Source organism: Grus americana, chromosome 1 (assembly GCF_028858705.1).
Source record: "Grus americana isolate bGruAme1 chromosome 1, bGruAme1.mat, whole genome shotgun sequence".
Classification (NCBI taxonomy): Eukaryota; Metazoa; Chordata; class Aves; order Gruiformes; family Gruidae; genus Grus; species Grus americana.
Genome location: NC_072852.1, coordinates 177,470,389 through 177,489,263, shown reverse-complemented (window position 1 = coordinate 177,489,263; position 18,875 = coordinate 177,470,389). Strand labels below are relative to the sequence as shown.

The following is an 18,875-nucleotide window of genomic DNA, read 5'->3' as shown; positions in this document are numbered from 1 at the left end:
AAAAACCACAGCAGATGAAGAATGTAGTAACAAAAAACTTGTCCATCACCATTTTTAGGGAGCACTCTCTTTACCAGTGTAACAACCAGGTCACTAGCTAGGATTTGTCTGCTCTGTGGGAAGTCTTGCGGGAGCAGAGCAGACTACTGTGGGGCTTCCTCTTTCATTTTGAAGTGCGTCATGGACGAACGAACTTGGCATTCAGTAGGTGAGTAAATCATAACTAGGGACCAAAAAAAAACCACTGGAGTCTCTGACTTTCCTGAAAGTGCTGACATCCAGGTCTCTGGCTGCCTCAGGGCACAGCCTGCTGCCCCATCCCAGTCTTGGGCCTGGACTTGGCAGTGGCCCCATCTGTGGCCAGGGGGCTTGGTTTGAGGCACTGAGATGCCAGGTGAATCGCAGAATGGTTGAAGTTGCAAGGGACTTCTGGAGACCATCCAGTCCAACTTCCCAGCTCAGGCAGGATCACTGAGAGCAGATTGCCCAGGACCACGTCCAGGAGGTTAAGGAGGGAAGGAGCTATGAGAGTAGGTGTCCAGGCTGTGTGACTTTGCAGATTAGGAACAGGAGATCTGCAGAAACTGCACAGAGACTACAGTTAGAGGCAACCAAACCCCACATCTCTTAGAGGGAATAGCCAGATTGCACTGTTGCAATAAGGGAAATCCACATTAGGAAGCTGAATGCTTAACTGCAATGACAGCTGTTAAGTACCAGAACAGAGAAAGTGTGGGATCTCCATCCCTGAAGATCTTCAGAACTTGACTGGAGAAGTTGTGAACAGCCTTATTTAAGGTTTTATGCTATCCTTCCTTTAAACAGGAGCCTGGTTGTAAATGATCGCCAGACATTCCTTCCAATCTACTTTTTTCTGTGAGCCTGTGATTTCACTCCATCTATAATACCTGAAATTACAAGCATTTAAAATGTGTGGGCTTTATCTCCGGTCTTCAATCTTTTCCTTGTCTGGAAACTTGTTGTTTCATGCTAGACTAGGTTCAAAGCTAGCAGTTATCTTCCTGTAGGAAGATGTGAATGAATTGGTGGCAATCTAGTCAATTGGTGAAATTAACTGAAATACTCCTTTAAGTGTCGGTGGTAGACTGTGTGTTATGCATAATCTCACTTCTACTGTTCAGCATAATCAATCTGTAGACATGCACACACACAGTTGTCTGCTGGTAAAAGGTATGAATTAGGGGATCCTAATTCCTCTCTGTGTAGCAGGCTAAACAATACTTACATCACAAGAAATTTTGAACTTGGATCAAACTACAGAAAAAGATTTGTCACAAATTACTTCTCAGATGTAATGTCCAAGTCCCTTCTCTTTTTCAGTCACGATAATACTGTATCCCCTAACATTTTCTCACAACATAAATGCTTGTGACCTGATGTTTCATCTATGATGTACTTCATTGTCTCCAGGACAGTTATATCCTTCCTAGTCTCTGCTCCAAACAACCAAGAGGTCAGGTTCATTTAAACTTGTCTTTGGTGTAATTTATGCTTTAAACTTGGCCTTGACATTTATTCTGCCTTCTCTCTCTTTTTTCCTGAAACTATATTCAAGCTGTGTCTATGAAACAAAAAGTGATGAAGAGACTCTTAGGTCATTACCTAAATCTCAGTTTTCCAGTCCTTTAATGAAGTGCTAGGCAGTTGTGACTGTTATATGCACATGCTTTTGAGGATTACACATTTTACTAATGACTGCAAGATGACTACTTAGCAATGTATTAATAACTAATTATGAACATAAATAATTATACCAAATTGATTTTTAAAAATGGTTTTGAATGTAGAGAGATTGACTAGATTGTCCAGAGATTAAAGTGAATGGATAAAATCTAGAATTTTAAAGAATTTAAATTATTTTAAAAACCAACAAAACACTAGGATTCTTCCATACTTAAAAGTCTCTTTCAATTTAATGCAAAATTTCCATAGAAGCTGAAGAATTTTCTGAGTACATATATAGTTTAAAATGCATTTTAAAAAGAATGAAATAAAGATTTTCCCAGAAAAAAAATTGTAATCACTTAGTCTGTCCAAAAGCTGTTTGCATAGCTATTAACACTTTTACTCTCGTTACATATTGGCAGAATAGTTAACAAACAGGACCTCGTCTTCTGGCAATGTTACTGCAGAAAAAAAAAAAGTAATTTTCTCATGACAATGCTTCCATATTTAGAAAAAATAAACCAGGTCTCTAACCTTCTGATGGCATGAGACATTTCACTACAGAATCAGGAGTATACATCTGAGCATTGTTCTTTGGTTAGGTGCAGATGACCCAAAAGGAATGCATACCTGATCTTTTTACATGGGGAGTGTACTGGGTTTGGCTGAGATGGAGTTAACTTTCTTCATAGCAGCCCATATGGTGCTGTGTTTTAGGTTTGTGACCAAAACAGTGTAGATAGATAGATAGCAATGTTTTGACTTTTACTGAGCAGTGCTTACGCAACAACAAGGACTTCTGTGTTTCCTGCTGTGCCCAGTCAGCGTGTAGGCTAAGAGTACCTAAGAGTTAGGAAAGGACACAGCCAGGACAGCTGACCCCAACTGACCAAAGGGATATTCCATACCATATAACTTCATGCTCAGCAGTAAAACTGGGGGGGGGATTTTTTCTAAGGTTGCTCAGAGACTAGGCATTGGTCTGCTGGTGGTGAGTGATTACTTTTGCATCACTTGTTTTTCTTCTTTTTTTTTTTTCCCCTTCACTTGCTAAACTGTTTTTATCTTGACCCATGAGTTTTCTCACTTTTGCCACTCTGATTCTCTCTCCCATCCTACTGGGGGGGATAGTGAATGAGCGTCTGGGTAGGGGCTTGTCTGCCAACCACAGAGTGTGAAGGGTAGGTGGTAACCTAGCTACTTTATTTTTATGTAAAATCATCTGTAGAAAAGGACTTGGTTTAATTAAACTATATAGCTGAGTAACCAAGGGTGGGATCGAATAATTTATGAACAAAATAATAAGATTTGGCTATACTGAAAAGTGAATATTGCTGGTAAGCTTTGGAGTGAGGGAAAGTTTTCCACAAGAAATCACTTTGTTATGTTTTGTTGTCATTTTTAGAGGTACCACATGAAATCATATTTTTTTCAGGTTGATCATGTCTTGGTACCTCTACTGATGTTGCATAAAATGAATTTGCTTTGATTGGCCCAACCATTAGGATGCAGGTAAGAAACTGAGCATTGTGATGTTTGTTAAACCTGACTGACTTCTTTTGTAAACTGTTGAAACCGATGAATTGTTTGGAGTGTCATACTTACCAGAGGTAGCAAGGGTTTAAACATAACCTTCTATTAAATATATCCCTTTTCAGTTGCTGACAGGTTGTTTCTAATGACTGAACATAGTTTTAAGGTCTTTAAGCTAAACTTTAAGAGTCATAAAAAACCCACTTGCATTGTCTTTTCCTTGGAATTATTTAAGATTAGTTGGTGTTGTTGTTATTGTATTTTTTTTTTCTTTTTAAGCTAGAAAATGGTGTCTGATACTGAGCTGAATTCCACTGAGATGTTAAAAATCACTGTTAACATCTACAGAGGCAACTAAATATTATGGTCTGATGAAAAAATTACCACTATGATTTGGTTTTATTATTATTGGTTGATGGACCTTGAAGTCTGACAGCGTTACGCTTGTTTTATAACTTCTAACCTTTTATTAGACAGATTCTTTGTAATGTTTGAAGATAGTCAACTTTGGATGATGGATTTGTATTGAAATATAAGTAAATATATAATTAAATAAATCATGCTTTCATTTGAAGAAAAGCATATAATGCATAAATGACCCCAAGTAGTCACATATTTATGCATTTGAGTGGAATATTTTCCAGAAGATGGGATTTTATTTAGGTTTTGATCTGCATATATATCCTGTGCTATATACAAAAGTGTACAGTTTGAGATGCAGTCATGTTACCGATATATTTCTAAAAAACACCAGCTCTGAGGCAGGGAGTATCAAACATACTTTATTGTGGGAAAACATAGATAAATTAATCAAGCTATGTATTTTACATAAAACTAAATGTCATCTATCAAGTGTGTTTATATCATGCTAACCTGGCATAAACTAATCTGTTGCCTGTGCTGGGATTTATAATAGATATGTTTGTCTTTGGAAAAACTTGCTTTCCATTCCAGCTCTGAGCCATGCTGTAGAATGGAATGAGATAAAAGAGTAATGGGCAAAAGAGCAAGGATAGGTGAGATGGTCTATTTCAGATAAATATGAGAGTAATGAAAATAAAGGCCACCTGATATGAGTGGAGAAGTGGGGTGCTGGGTCTTTTTGTTACCACACAACACCTGGAGAATACAACTAGGTGAAAACATTTCAAATGTTTTTAGTAAAAGTGAACAATTTGAAAGAAAAAAAGAAAGAAATGGAATCTCCTAAACCTGGAAGTCAGAAATCAGGTTTTCATTTTTATCAAATGACAGCTAAAAAAAAAAAAAAAAAAAATTAAAATATATATGTATATTTTCTTATAGGGAGCTTGGAAGGATGAAAAATACTGCCTGTGTTGGTTGCAATGTGATGAAAAACCTGCATAAATCTTGAAGAACAAAATATTAAACCAGACAAAAATAATTTTTGGGAAATTTATTTTATTTCTGGGACAAATGCATAATTTGTTGCTTTACAAAAGACTTATTTGATGTTAGATAATATACCAGATTTCAGGCAATTATTTCCCTCCTCTCCTCTGTGTTGGTCATCTATGTATATGAGATCAATGATTGTCTCGGACAAGTTAAGTGGGGGAATATGGGACTATAGTGAGACAGTTTTGATTAATGGACTAAGTAGAATAAGAAACCAACAAAAGTAAGAGAAATAAATGTTTCTGGAATAATTCCCATTACACTAGACAAAGACAGTATACTCCAGAGGGAATTTTATGTAGTCAGACTCTCACATTGTGTAAATAGCTTTAACTCTGTTGAAAATTGACTTTGCAAATGTTGAGCAGCTTATACATTTGTAACTGCTAAATAGTAGACAAGTCACCTTATAATGCAAAAGGAGTGTGGCACCCTTAATTTGTATCTAACTAGAAAGCAAGACTGGAGTGAAAAATGGAAAACTCTTATCAGTTAGAATCATTGACCATAAGCATCTTCATTTAAGTCTAGTAAGGAATGCAAAGGTTCACTGAGTTCAGTGTTAAAACAGTTCTGGATTCTTATTTATCTGAAGATCAGTGGATAATGCAATAGAAGCCTAGAAAGCCTTGACAGGTCCATAAACTTATTTACTCCCATTTTAAGGCCTCTGACAGTTTAAATGTTTGTATGAATGATATTTAACCTTCTTGTTTTCTAGAAGGCAAATGTGTGGGAATTTGGAACAACTAGATCCCAAGAAGTTACCTAAAATAACTTTAAAAAACCAAACTAAACCAAACCAAAACAAAACAAAGCAAAGCTAAAAAAAAGATCAGCCTCTGGAAATTTTTCTTGAAAATAATTGACACTTTGATATTGAAAATTGGACTCCTGGGGGCTAATAGGTAACTCTTATCTGTAGGAAGGTTTGATTTGATCAGTCCCTGTATAAGAATCTCTACAGTCCAAGTTATTTTGCTTAAAGAAGCATTCTAGAATCAAGACTTTAATGAGCTACAATAAAATGCCATGTCAGAGGGACAATGGGCACAGCATTATAATGCTTCTAAATCATGTAAATATATACATGTATATATATCTACATTTACTGTTGTTCCAAAACAAGGCAAAATTAAAATCATCAAATAAACTTTAAGGGACATTTATTTTTATATTTTGGGTTTTGCATTTTTTTAAAACTACAAATTACTACATTTAGATATTCTCAGAATAACTGGTCCAACATTTCCCCCTCATATGTATCTTCCACATAGTAAGAAGGAGAGAAGAAACTTTTAAAAGTACAAATTTGTGAGAATAAAATTAGAGGAACTGTGTTCTCAAAACCAGTTTCAAATTTTAAATATGAAATTTTAAAATAGAAAAGTTCTTAAAAATCTATCAATATGAAAGGAGTTTTAGTTATCCTACTGAACACCACCACTCAGTCACTATTGCACATATTTCAATTATGTTATTAATTAATTAATTAATTAATCAATCCCTTCTTTATTGATCCAGAAACCATTGAAATTCTTATGAAGAATTTGGCTTTAATCATATTAGATCAAACTCCAAATGAAACAAGTCAAAAAGATATTGCCAACCACATCCTGGGGCGCATCAAGCACGGCATTGCTAGCCAGTCTAGGGAAGTGATGGTCCTACTCTACACTGCACTGTTGCAGCCTCACCTGGAGTACTGTGTGCAGTTTTGGGCACCACAGTACAAAAAGGACATAAAACTATTGGAGAGTGTCCAAAGGAGGGCAACTAAGATGGTGAAGGGTCTAGAGGGGAAGACATATGAGGAGAGGCTGAAGTCCCTTGGTTTGTTCAGCCTAGAGAAGAGGAGACTGAGGGGAGACCTCATCGCGGCCTACAGCTTCCTCACGACGGGGAGCGAAGGGGCAGGCGCTGATCTCCTCCCTCTGGTGACCAGTGATAGAACCCGAGGGAATGGCATGAAGCTGCGACGGGGGAGGTTTAGGTTGGATATCAGGAAAAGTTTCTTCAGTGAGAGGGTGGTTGGGCACTGGAACAGGCTCCCCAGGGAAGTGGTCACAGCACTGAGCCTGACTGAGTTCAAGAAGCGTCTGGACAACGCTCTCAGTCATATGCTCTGATACGGCTGGTCCTATGTGGAGCCAGGAGTTGGACTCAATGATCCTTATGGGTCCTTTCCAACTCAGGACATTCTGTGATTCGATGATTCTATATTGATTCATCTATTGTTTACAAAAAGATGATAAGGACAATGAAATAAAGAAGCTTACTAAAGAGAAGAATACTGTTTCTATCAAAAGGAGGGACAGTTATTAGGAAGAAAATAAGTAAAGATCAAGTAAGAAAGTGGTAACATTTGTGAATGATAAATGGATAAGATACTGAGATTCAAGAAACAAAACATATGAAGACTTCTACTAATCCTGGTGATTTCAGAAGGTAAAATGTACAATTGTTCCTGCTCTCGGAGTCATGGGTAGAAGGTGAAAGATTTACCCTTTGAATAAATGTAGAGCTCCTGTTACACAGAGTCTTTTATTCTTATAACACATTTCAGAGACATGCCAGACTTAGCAAAACCTGGCCACTTGGGATTTACCACAAGGAGGCTGAACATGTCAGGTATAGAAGCTGCCCCTGTAAGCTAAAACTCCCTATTGCAACAGAGATATAGGCAGTATGCGCTGCGGTAACCAGTCCTACCAGACATTACATTGCTGACAGCACAGAGTAGAAGCAGCAAAGAAGATGATGGGGAGATATAAAGTATCAAGATGAATGGACTCATTATCAGAATGGAGAAATAAATTTAAAAACAAAACAAAACAAACCTTAACCAAAACCCAAACCAACCAACCAAACAAAACCCAAACACTGAATGTTTTTAACCATCTTTTAATGTCCAGTGTTCTTGTGATAAGATCTGAGTGTGTGGCTCAGTCAGGGCAACCCCATGACTAACAGAAACAAACAGTTACAGGTTTCTACCAGAATTCACCATGTTGATTAAATATTACACCTATTTCCTCTAGGAGGAAATAAAGATAAAAGGAAGTAAAGATAAAACTGGAAATTAACTGAGAAGAAATTTGCAAGAAGGAAAATTTGGAATCTGGACAAATGCATTTTATCAGTCTTCCTTGCTGCTTTCTGCTCTGAGGATGACTGATTATCCAGTGAGGAACAGAAATTTATTGGAATTTGGCACTCCTGTTTTCAGGTTTTAGAATATATTTGCTTGTTTTCATGGCATTCCAATGTTGATATAAGTGTGAGTCTGATGCTTCAAAAATTTCTCTGATTGATTGCTAAAAATAGCTAAATAAAGACGTTATGTTCAAGAGTCTGGTTGGCTGTCACATATCTGACCTGGCTGACTGCCATGTATAATGCTTCCCCACTCTCCCTCTTTGCTTTCCCCAAATGTTTAATAATTTAAACTATTGATGATTTCCTTTAGGCTGGTAATGAATGAGAAACAAGATTTTAAAGTAGCCGTGAGGAAAATTCAATGACTTCAAACCAATAGTCTATGTAAAAGAAATTAGTGCCATTTTTAAAAAAAAATCAAGAATGATTTAGCAAAGAATTTCCTTAGGCAAAATATTTTGTTTATGAGTTTTTTGTTTTTCTTTAAAATTAGCACATAATTATATTATAAGCAGGTCATATCCATAAGGCACCCTTTCTAAAAAGTAGTAGAAGACATCACACAGTGTATCTCCTCAAGGGGAATAAGTTCTTGTTTGCAAATGACACTTCTTCACCTCCTTCATGTTCTTCAAAACATAGGGCTACAAAGACAGTGTATCTTAAATTCTTTAATTGTAACTGTGTGGGAGAAATAGAGGATTTAGTGTTCTAAGTTTTCTACTGAATGAGTCTTTGTCACCTATCATGAGACCAAAGCTTGTTTTAGAACCACAGTTTGTATCCATTGCACATGTGTTTTTTTGACAAATTCCACCTTAATTATGACTATGTAAATTTTAAATTTGTAGAAATATTCATAAGAACTCTACATGAAGTATTTTTCTGGAAGATGGTAGATATGTTACCTGTACTGTGCAGATGGACTGAAATATAAAATAAAACTTCAAATATATTTTCTCTCCCAGCTGCAAAATTTAATGTTCTTTGTGGTGGCTGACCACCTAAGAAGATGTGCTTCAAAAAAAAAAAAAAAAAAAAAAAAAAATTGGTATCTTCAGAGTTTCTTCTACATTTTTTCCAGGTAGCTAAACATTTCAAATTAGTTGAGACATCTGTTTATTATTATTGCTTCAACTACATTAGGATAAAAAATTCCACAAAGTAACTGGACAGAGAAAATTACAGCCTTCTAGAATTTCCTTTCTCAGAAGAATAACCAAAATAATAAAAAAAAAAATTCTGCAGCGGTATCATGGTGAAATTTAAAGTTTTGACAGAGATATAAAAATGCAACTGAAATAACTTGCACATCATTATATCCCCATCAAAAGAGTAGAATATCATCAGGATTGTTCAGTTGGTAGCTAACTACTAGTCTGGGTCAAAAGACAAAATTTTCTGTGGCTTGGTTGAAAAATCCAGGCTATAAGCTTTATTTGCAAACGTCTCTGTAAAAAATAGAACTAAAATAAAAATTAAAAAAGGAACCAGATGAATATAATTTGGAATCTAGAAGTATGTCAAGGCCTGACCCAAAATCCTTTTAAATCAATTTACACTGTTTTAGATGTTTTTTGGATTAGTCTTCTAGGATGATACAAATGTTAATATTGAGATTCTTGAGATGTACTATGTAACAGATTGGAAAAGAATATACCTGAAAATTGAGAAAGCTCTGCTGTTCATGTATAACCTGTAGATTATTTTCTGCACTTCATAATTTTGTATTGGCTTTCAGTTTAGGCAAGATTTGTGAAAATAGTATTTTGAAGGCTTTTATCCTTGTCCAGTGACTGGAGGATGAGCTCAGGGTGGAATCTCGTTTTCAAACAGGTGGAAGAGCAGAAGTGATGTCGTTCAAAAGGAAGTAATGTAAAGGGCAAATTCTACTTCTGTGTTTGTGCATATAAATTAATCTAATGAAGTCTCCATCCAAAGGGAAAAGTTGGCCCTAAGCTCTGTAAATTTTATTATCTCAGAGCCTATTTCTTTAGAGAAGATCTAATGACTGCTCTTTTTCCACAGACAGGAATTTGTAGGTATATGAATCTTATCAGACGTTTCTGCATCCAAGCTGATGTATCTATTTCCACAAAGTAGGTCACCATTTATAGAGAAAGTCACTAAGCAGGCTTTATTCTTAGAAAAAGTTTGCTATTTGAGTGCAGTAAAGTCTTTAAAAATGAATAAACCGCAGAAACATATGCAATCTTTGGCCACCAGAGCTACCTTTACATCCCCAGAAGCCCTCTACAACAATTTCTATTGAATATAGTGACACTTCAGATTAATTGCTGGATTCTCCCCTGCTGAACTCAGCCAACGAGCCACTCATGACTCAAGCAGATATTTCTGCACTTTAGGCAAACTGCAGCATGTTCATATTCCCCTTGCTCCCACACCTCCATCAGCTGTGACAAAGGATTTTACTAGAGACATCACAGGAATTTTACTCAAGAGAAGATGCTGGCCCACCAGCAGTGCTGCAGAGTAGCCTGTTTCCATCATTCAAAACATAGGGGAATCTAGGGGATGGAACACTAAAAAAATATGGGTTAGCATCATCAGTATAACTGTCCTGATAGGTACTGTATTTACAGGGCAAAGGGAGGATAGTATGTTCCTTGAGAAGTTCTCTAGAAAAATGTATTTGTGTGAACTCATTTCGCTAAAGATTGTCATAAAGCTAGAGAGGGTAAAAGGTAAGTATCTGAGGCAAATCGATTTTCTGTGCCCTGAATTGAGCCAAGCAGAGGCAGAGTGGACAGTGTCAGGTATTAGCACAGCAGCAAGACAAAACATTATAAGGGCCAAAACAGTGCAGCAAGTCTCCCCCGGATTCTCTTGTGGCCCTCAGGTACCCCGAGGAAGCCTGACGTGCGGGGGGCGGGGATCAGATAGTTTTCCTGCAGATGCTGCAGCGCATAGTGCCATACCCCCAGCTGGAGACTCAGCGTTGCTAGGAGCAGTGGCCGGTGCCTGCATGCAGCTGGATCTGTATGCACAACCTCTGCTGTCGTTTTGATCTCCTCCTCTGAGCATTAGTACTCTCCTAACTCCCACGCACAGAATTTTGTGATGTCCTTTTATCCTTCAGTTCCTGCTTTTCTTAGAGAGACAGAGAAAATATGACTGATAGTCTGCTTTTGCTGCATCTGAGCTGGTATTTCAAAATACTTAATCATCCGAATGAAATTGGATTAACAAGAACTGTGGAGTTCTGTGCAATTATGCATAGGCTGATCAGAACGGCACGGGAGTGGTACATTTCTCCCTCAATATGTCACTTTTTCAGTGACATTCTGTTTTCATTTCCACATAATTTTTGTTCCTTTCCCCCCTCAAGCCGCCATTTTTGCAGGAAGACATGGAACAGTCTTTTATTTGGGAAATATTTTGTCCATCTGTAGGATTTGGGGGGGGGGTGTATAGTTTTAATTAATTTCCTTTCTTGTGAAATATGTGATGCTGATCTGTCCTTATGAAATCCTTTTCATTTTTTTTGCTAATAGTGGGAATATTTTTTAGTACTCCAATTTAATACCTGGTACTCCAATTTTAATCTGATTTATTCTCCACTTTCAGACCCCATTCTAGAAACCATAAAGCTTTATAAATTCCTTGTCTTATCCCTCCCTTCTCTACGACACGAGAGTCAAGGCTTTAGCTTTTCAGCTGGATGTCTTTGGCATCCATGCTGCCTATGGATCAATATCTTATGACCATTGTGATCACTGGAGTAACATGCACTTACTTCCTGTCCATCTTGTCTGGGACAACACAGACGTGATATGAGGATGCAGAGGCTGGCACCACCTCCACTTTCCTGCCTGGAGGACAGACGACTGAGTGCTTTGGGGAAAGGCATAAATGAACTCCATCGCTGAATCTTGCAATGTATTCAGAAACTCTGGGAAGTGCATTTATTTTTGCTATAACCACGATCAGGAAAGGCTTATGTGTCTTGAGAAATACTGGATTCTTTTGAATTTTCAACTTCCGAATTTTAACAAGGCTCTTTCGTTAAAAATTGTGATAACATTCAAAGTTGCAGTTTAAAATAATAATAATAATAATAATAATAATAATAATAATAATAATAATAAAATGCAGAAACATTCTTTGTCAAACTGTCAGATCCAGAGTGTAGAGAAACTAGTTTATCAAAGAAACTGTCATGGTGACCTAAAATTTATTTATGTTTAAACAACCTATTTAGTTGAAACTCAGAGAAAAAGCTGGGCTATTCGGGATGAAATCTTCCTAGAAACTGAAAACAAGTATAATCAGGCTAAGACAGGCATCTGACACAGACAATAACAATATGAATGCTAGACAATGTCAGTTATAACCTATTCAAAATAGGATCTTGTAATGGGAACATCATACAACTTTAATCAAAGAAAATGGAACCATTCCTTTTAAAGGAGGACTATTCAGTTACTTCTGCAAGCATTAAAAGTAGAAGTTTGGGATACAATAAAATATTTTAGGAGAAAAAATATCTTCTGTTTCTTCAGTACAGATTATTCAATTGAAACATTCTTTTATACATTCTTTGAGAGCTCTACTGTGGCCATTGACAATGATACGACCCTTGCAACCAGGATACTCTAACCTTTTGTCTTTCATACACTTTGTTCAAGTCAAACCTTCTATTTGTTTCAAGAAGATATGTGTATTACACAGAAAAACCCCAATATATTCATATTAATTATTGCTCCTATACAAATATTTCTAGGTAGAACATATATTAGTATCAATGTCTTATTTTTATTGTCAGTTAAAAACATGGAATTTGAAAACTTTATATTTCAAAGTCATTTCCACTGTCTAGGAAAAATAGCTGCTGTACATCTCTTGGGAATGGATGCAATCTGTCTCTTATTTCACCTTTGCAACCTCTGAAGATGTATCTATAAGACTAAAAATATGTTATGTCTCCAGAACTTTATATGCAAGGATAACTGATAATGAATTCTTCAGTTTTACAGGGAAAATATCACTGTTATGGTGCCTTTGTAGGCACTTAAGCATTATCTAAGGGTTTTTAAGAAGTATCATTTTGCTCTTGTTGTTAAGGTTAAATTTTTCTAATACGTTAGCAACAGCAGCAAGCCTGTTTACACACCATAGGTCTCACTAGGTGCTTTCAGTCACAGGCAATGCCTTCTTGCTTTCTTATTACACTCCATGGTACTGCCCTGGCTGAATCACTGTCACCCACTAGATATAGCCAAAATGTCAGCAACTGTGATGAAGAGATGGAAAAAGAAATAACTTGCCATAGAAAGCCGTATGTTGTGATGTTTTATAAAGCCAATGCTGTCAGTCAATGCCCATCAGTATTGCTAGTGCAAAGCACAGGGCTTAATATTGATTTAGTTAACTGGAGTTGAGATAAAGTTCAGTTACGCAGTGCAGTAATTGGCAGGATGTTCACAGGATTTCACAGAATGTGTTTTGATAAAGGGAAAACACGGAACTGAATGGATGGGGGACAGCCCTGGAATCAGTGACTGACAGACTAACAGACAAAACCACATATGTATTAAACACCTGGGCAAAACATTCTATGTTATTGATATCTGAGATGAAACAGTTGTAAAACGTGTATAGGGGAGTAAGTTCTACTTTCTCTTTCCATTATCAGGTGCCAACACGGATCAAGAAACTAATTGGATCAGCATTTACTGTGCAGTTCTCAGAGAAATAGTACTTTTTAATATAATTGCCTTTAGAAGAACATGATGATCATTTTAAAAAGACCACAATATAATATCACTAGTGACACAAAGACCCAACTATTAGGTATTTTAGGTGACTTTTTGAATCTGGTTTTATCATTTGCTTCTTTGCAAATTTTTATGACATTTGATCCACTGTAGGATAATGAATGCTTGTGATAAGAATAAAAATAATTTTGTTTTTTACTGCAAGCAATTAACAAGTTCTCTTTTCCACCTTCAACACATACCAGTGGTTTTATTTTTATGTATGTGTATCTATATATGTGGTTATGTGTCTCTACTGTATACATATTACTAAAATAGTAAGTGTTGCACAAAATTCACTTCATTTAAGTAATATTTTGTGTCAAAAATGTCTTCTTGGTTTGCAGACATACTGAAATAATGGCTTTTAAATCTTGAAATATGTGGCTTTTGTGGACCAACGTAGGAATCAGAAATATTTATGTGAACTGAATCCTCTCATTTTATACCAGAGTTGCTTTGAAAAGTTTTGGTGAATTAGTCTTAGATATCAGTGTTTCAAAGTTCTGCTTCACAGGGAAAAAGCTGCTGACTTTTCCTTCTAGGAGGTTGGTTGTAGAGTTTTCCTTGCTTCAGACTTCTCTTTGCCTACCTTATTGCTGGCAGCACCTTAGGTCTGCCACTGTCCAACAATAATGCCAGCCTGCTCTCATATCCGTACCTGATATAACCATTTCCATCTTCAATGAAGGGCATTAACCAGTCTTTGTTTTCCATACATAACTGCAGGGAGTTCAGTGGGTCATACAAAGGCCAAAAGGACGTTTTATAAAGACATAGATACAGATATAGACAAGTATATAGCTATAGATAAGACAGTATACATATACACGTATTCACATATGTATTTCTATATGTAGTTCTGTCTATATATTGTCGTATGTATATTTATGTGTATATAGAATGAAAATCTAGATGTATAAAAAAATACAATAAGCAATGTAAGAATTAAACTTATTCTGAAAATAGGTCAACTGCAGTAAAACATTTCTGAAGTGTAAAAATACTGTTGTCTTTCAAAGTTACAAAATTTCTTTTTTTCCTTAAAAATTTTAGGAGTCATTTGTCTTAAAGTAGTAAGCTGAAGAAGCTTCATGTTTTATTCTGTAATCTTGATAAAGAATGGTGCATTTTGTTTGTCAGGAGGCAGCTGAGTATGTAATTATTCAGATGCTAACAGAGTTTTATTCATGCATAATAAAACTCATACAGCTGTCGTGCACAGTTTTACCCTGCATTGACTCGATGTGTTTCTAAAAGGACAAATGATGTGATGGAATCTTCGTAAACTGTGTTTGAGTGTCAGAGACTTCACTAAACTGTCCCAAATCTAGATGGCTCTGGTTTCTGAAAAACATACATGGAACAACATAGGAAACAAACTGTTCTGGTAGGGACAAGGGCAAGACACTGTGATGAGAAAGAATAAAAAGATGGGGACAGGTAAGTTGTGAGGGATCTAACAGAGAATTCCCTTCTGACAGTAAAAGGCAATTTGTACAGAAATGTAGTTTCTTTCCTATGCAGTTTGCCAATTTCTTTTGCATCTCTTGTAGTGAAAAGCTGTTATATATTACAGAAGGATGAAAACAAGAAAATTTCCCAGATAAAGCAATCAAGTGAAACTCCGTAGCACAAAGTGAAGGCTGAACACAAGTTGCAACTTCAGAAGAATGTCTTAAAAAGTCACAGAGGAGAAAATGAGATCTTTATACATGAGTGAAGTAACAAAATTAAGATGACCTTTAAAAACAATAAGAGTTAAATACTGCATGGCTTAGCAATGATCATCCAAATGACATTGGTTATGACTCTGGGCCATACAGAGGTGGTCCAGATGCACCCTTTAGCTCAGGATGCCCCTAAGGTGGTGGTTATTGAAAACTGAAAGAGTAGAAGGAACACAGGCTTTTTTTCTTACATTCTCTCCTCAAGCATCTGCAACAGATCACTGCTGGAGACAGGATACTGCATTGAAAGAATATTTATTCTTCTCTGTAAAGATATTCTTATCTTATGACACAACCCATCCTTCCTTTTTTTTCAGGCCTACATTTTAAAGTACAATCTCTTTGAATGAAATAATTTTCCTGAATAAATATGGACTAGAAAAAGACTGTTCCCTGGTACTGTTTGGGAAGCCTTGCTAATTAACATAAAGATTTCAGAAAACAATGCTAAGCAAGATTTTACTTTCATCATTTGCCTGCGGAGTATTGCAAGAGCAACCTAAAAAGTTTTTCTTTCATGCATATCTAGTAATTTTGTCAGTGCTTAATTTTATACTTTACCTCTAAACTACTCTACTCTTACTTTCTGTAGTTCATAGTTAAAGATACGTTTGGCTTCACAACAAAATAGCTGTATAAATTTTTCATGATTCACTGTGTGTTTGAGACCACTTATGCAGAGTGACCGGTGTAGAAGCAGTTTGAATTGCTTTAGTTAGCAATATTCCTTAGCTTTTTACAGGCGCTGGCTCTATTGCTTGTTGCTGTTATTTTTCAGTGGCAGCAAAGAGATATTAGTAAATGTCCAATTTATGGGTCTAGCGTGCATTCATTATAAATTTTCTGCACTTTTAGCAGAGCAATACTTAGAACATAATATATGCTCATAATTTATTTATTTTAAATTGCTTAGCAAATTTATTTTTCTTTTTGGTCAGGTTTTTGTCTTTTTTGTTCTACATCCTTTATCAAATAAGACCTGTCACGTGAACAACTCATCCTTGTAGGAAGTCAGGATTCTTCACATATTCAGTAAAACCACAGTAAAATAAAATAGTAAAAACCCCCTCTCATTTTAACAGATTTCTGACAATGCATTTTTGATGATGCTTTTTATAGCACATTTTGATGTGACACTGACACATAACTTTTTTCAATTCTTCTGTTTTTTGTTTGCTTCCCCTTGTCACACATTTATGAATAAAAGAATCTTGTGGTTTATCAGTATATGCTGAAAATAGAAGAGAAAGAAAAGTTGGTAAAACAAGTATTGAAATTATTAAATGGTCCAAAACAAACCAATAAGGGTTCTGTGATAATTGCCACACTACAGAAGAACTAGAGAGAGGTTAGTTGGATAACAAATGGCTGGGGAATAAAATGTGCATCATGTATTACTGCAGCCAGAGATAGAAAGGGAGAGATAAAATTGGTTAAAGATAAAAAGAGAATGGCAGAGTGCATAAGTAGGAAATGGTCAAAGCATTATAAAAATAGAATGCACATGGGAGAGGTGTAAATATGTAAAAGGATGTGAAGAAGGTGTAAATACACAAAAGGATGCAATGACATCAAATACTGAATTTAAAATATAGTAAATGAAGAGGTGAGAACAATGGTATACGTATAAGCAGAGCTGAAGGAAGCAGAAGATAATAAAATAGAAAACATCCAGTTGCAAATAGAAAAACAAGATAAATTATAATATAATCATAAATAAAAGCATAAAACAAAACAAAGGAAAAAAGACATCATCATATGAACAGCATGGAAAACATCGAGATTAAAAAGAATAGAGTAGCAATAGTGTATTTTATGCTGACTTCTATTTAATATAAGATGCTTGTTACACTCTTATTAGATTGTGTGAACTTTTTCTGTTACTTCACTGTCATCTATTAATTTTTGTTTTCCTTTTTGCTCTTTTAGCATCTTCTTAAGATATAGTATTGCATGATTGTATTCATTATTACTCATTGTAGGTCAAATTTCATCTTATATTATTCCTGTATTAATCCCAAGTAACAACAATCACATTACAGAAAGATTTTACATACCCTTAGTATCTGGCTTTTCCATCCACATAGAATGTACACTCCTAGTAAAAATGTTTGCTTCATAAATCCGTGACACTTCTACCAATATTCATCAAATAATGTATAATAGTCTCTGATCTGCAGTACATTAATCAAAGTACATTTTTAGTGGACTAAAAGTTATTCTATAAGCAGTGTAGATATTACAGTTTAATGTCTCTTTTAAAGCACAAATAATATTACATATTACACAGTAATCTATTACCTCCAAGTATAATGTAATTACACTGCATAATAGTGCCTTTTAAACTCTGTGCAGTTCTGATCTCTCCTACTCAACAACAATGTAGTAGAAGAGGAAAAGATTCAGAGAAGGGTGTGAAGGATGACCAGATATATGGAATGGCTTCCTTAAATTGAACTTCAAAGTTACACCTCTTCATTCTGGAAAACAGGGAACTGAAGAGACTGTGATGGACATCTACAAAATCATTAGTGGCATGGAAAGGTGGAGAGGAATTGGCTGTCTACTGTTTATTTCTGCAGTAGAACCAGGGACTATCAGTTGAAATGAGCATTTGACAGCTACAAGTTTTCATTTTTTCTGAAGAAGATATGTTTCTTTTAATAGTAAGCGGGAGAGGCTATGGGAAGTTGTGGATGTTAAAGCTGAAATGGATACAAATGCAGACAGGACAAGTTCATAAAAGAGAAATCCTCTAAAGGTTACTGATTGCACATAAGCCACCCCTTTCTCATGCAATCTGTCAGTATAAACTGTTGAAAATTAAGTGAATATTCAATGGACTTATTCTCATTTTCCATAGTCATCTACTTTGGGCTGGTTCTGGGGGGGGGAAAAAAAAAAAGATATTGGTTTTGCTGAACTTTTTAAAATTCTCAGTGTAATGCCTTTTATATTAGTGTCATTGCTGGGCATTGCGTAGATTAATGATTTGCATCCGCTAAATCCCACTCCAGCGATAGCTCAGTGTTCCCTCATCCCTATACAGTTTACAACACAATCGAATCACTCCAACTTCCCCAGGCTAATCTCTACTGCATCCCATATTTTCATTCCCTCTGCCACTGTTTTGACTCCTAGCAGTATGTGCTGTAGTAGCATCAATGTTATATATGTTATATATGCCTGTGTAGTACAATATCTTGGCTTGCCAATGGACCTGTTTTCATCATAGAAGGCACTTCAAATGTCTGTCACTAAACAAATAATGAATAATGTCTGGTTTAATTATTAGACAAATATTTTGCCCTTTGAATCAGGCTATTAAAGAACCAACTCTCTAATACATCCTAAGAATTTTTATTTTGATCTTCTAACTGAAACGTACATCTTTCCATATAAAAGCTCAGTGTGGACAAAAAAATATTTTCTGAAGGAAAAAGCCTTTTTGAAAATACATCAATATGATCAATTCTTACAATAGAGTCAGATGCAGTGTAGTGCTGTTGGCAACAGAGGAGCTGTACATAGTACAAGACAGGATGGAAGCCCCTCAGACTCACAGCCTGTG

General features: G+C 35.9%; 1 long non-coding RNA gene across 2 annotated transcripts; it reads left to right on the top strand.

The window, feature by feature from the left end:
• The first annotated feature begins 2,541 nt into the window (after positions 1-2,541).
• On the top strand, positions 2,542-13,572 carry LOC129201684 (uncharacterized). Of its 2 annotated transcripts, none has more exons than XR_008575464.1 (3): positions 2,542-2,677; positions 3,122-3,198; positions 13,454-13,572. It is a non-coding gene; the product is annotated as an uncharacterized LOC129201684 (long non-coding RNA). The 2 variants fall into 2 exon arrangements; XR_008575465.1 differs by lacking the exon at positions 13,454-13,572 and adding an exon at positions 4,525-4,614.
• Positions 13,573-18,875: the final 5,303 nt, after the last annotated feature.